Source organism: Cebus imitator, unplaced genomic scaffold (assembly GCF_001604975.1).
Source record: "Cebus imitator isolate Cc_AM_T3 unplaced genomic scaffold, Cebus_imitator-1.0 Scaffold84, whole genome shotgun sequence".
Classification (NCBI taxonomy): Eukaryota; Metazoa; Chordata; class Mammalia; order Primates; family Cebidae; genus Cebus; species Cebus imitator.
Genome location: NW_016107399.1, coordinates 4,611,624 through 4,613,599, shown reverse-complemented (window position 1 = coordinate 4,613,599; position 1,976 = coordinate 4,611,624).

Genomic DNA, 1,976 nt, shown 5'->3' with positions numbered 1-1,976 from the left:
GACTGAGGAGAAATAATCACCCCAAACTCTGCTAATGCTCATGTTATCAAGCTGCAGAAGACCCCATTCACCTGAGCAATATAAATGAAAATATAATGTTTATGAGCTTCTTTCTGTTCTGTGCCCCTGGGCCAGGTCTTCTGTTTGCTTGAGGCTAGGGCAGGTGCAGGAAGGGCGAGAATCGAGATGAGTTTTTATCCCCTAATTACACTTGCTGAGCTCTTGGTACAGGACATGTGAAGGACTTGGTGCCAGGACTTGCTGCATGACTGGTGAAGAGGCCTTAGCTAGACCTGCTGGGGCAATTAAAGGCCACAATAGCCTAAAGTTCTAGCAGATTGAGAAATGACCACCTGTTATAACTTACCAAAGTATGTCTTGCAGAGATACTAATATGTGAATACCTTAGTGACCTCTAATGGTATTGTAAAGGGACGGGGAAACAGGAGCAACACTGCCTTGTGGGCATGCTGACCAGGCAGCTCTCCAAATGCATGGATCCATTGTGCCTTGGCCACTCACACACCAGCTAGTGGCTCAGAGCTCTGGCCAGGCAACCTGAAGTCAAGTAATGTGTCTTCCATGGACACCATGTAGCCCAAATAGTATCGTTTCCTGAGATCCAAAAAATGGAACAGAACAGAACTATTGGGCAGTGCTAACCACAGCATGTTGAAGGACCTTTTGCTGTAGAAAGAGCCAAGGACTCAATAGTGTCATGTTTGGACCCCTCAGACTAAGCCTTGGCATGGGCTCAGCTGATGGAACAGTGGTGGAAGCAGCTGAGCCAATGCTAGGCTCCAAGTGGAACCTGAGACTCCCCAAGTAGCAGCTCTGAGAAGGGCTGCTCGGTCAGTGCAGTCTAAAGTCGATGTCTGGAGAACTGCCCATCACCCAGGTCTGGAAATCTCACTCCCAAGGTATTAGTACATCCAGTGGTAGGTAGAAAAAGAAGATGAAGACTCATGAAACTGATTTTGCTCACTGGTTACAGCAATGATCTTGGCTGGGGCAGAGGTGAAAAGTCATCTGAAATAAGGATCCTGGTGTATTTACCATTCTATTTCTCTCTTCTAGGCAAGGAATTTCCAAACCTAGCCCACAGCCAATGCCTGGAGTTCTTGTTTGAAGTGCAGATTCCTGGACACCAGCCCCAAAGATTCTAGCCCAACAGGTGTGGGGTATACCCAGGAATCTATATGTCTATCAAGGGCCCTGCTCCAGGGGATCCTGACTTAGGCGATCCAAGTACCAGTATTTGGCAATAACCACTCTAGCATACCCCATCTCCATATATCATTGTCATTCACTGAGAATTGGTGGTGCCTTAGATGAGGAGCTGGGGTAACTCATAGCCAGCATATTCCTCGGCCCCCACGCGGACACACCTATGTGTCATGGGGCATGTGTCCTGGAGCTCTGCCTCCCAGCCACTTCACACTGTGCTCGAAGCACACATGCACATTACACCAATTCAGTTCAGCAAGTGTTTATTGGGCACCTACAATAGGCAAGGCACAATACCAGGTGCTATGGGTTACAAAGACAAGAAGGCTAGGCCTCACCCTCGAGAGGCTTACAGTCTAATAGAGAAAGACACACTCACAGGTAACAAAACTACAAGGCAGAGTGAGGTGGCTCTGTGGCAGAGGCAAAAACAGTGGGAGAACAGTGAGCAGGGATAGATCAGATGTATCTCAGCAGATCAGATGTTGAATGCAGGGAGTAGCATTCCAGCCAGGCCCTGGGAGGTGGGTCGAATTCGAACAGGTGAACTGGAGAAAGGACACTCAGGCACAGGCAAGGTACAGAGGCGGGAGAGTGCAACAAATGTTCAGAGAACAGAGACGCCGGCCTCGATGGAAACACAGGAGGCCGACAGGGTAACAGAGGTACCTAAGCTGGGGGAAGTGGTTTCAGGCCAGATGGCGGGATCGCTCATAGTAGGATTTCGTTCTTTCTTTTTTTTTTTTTTT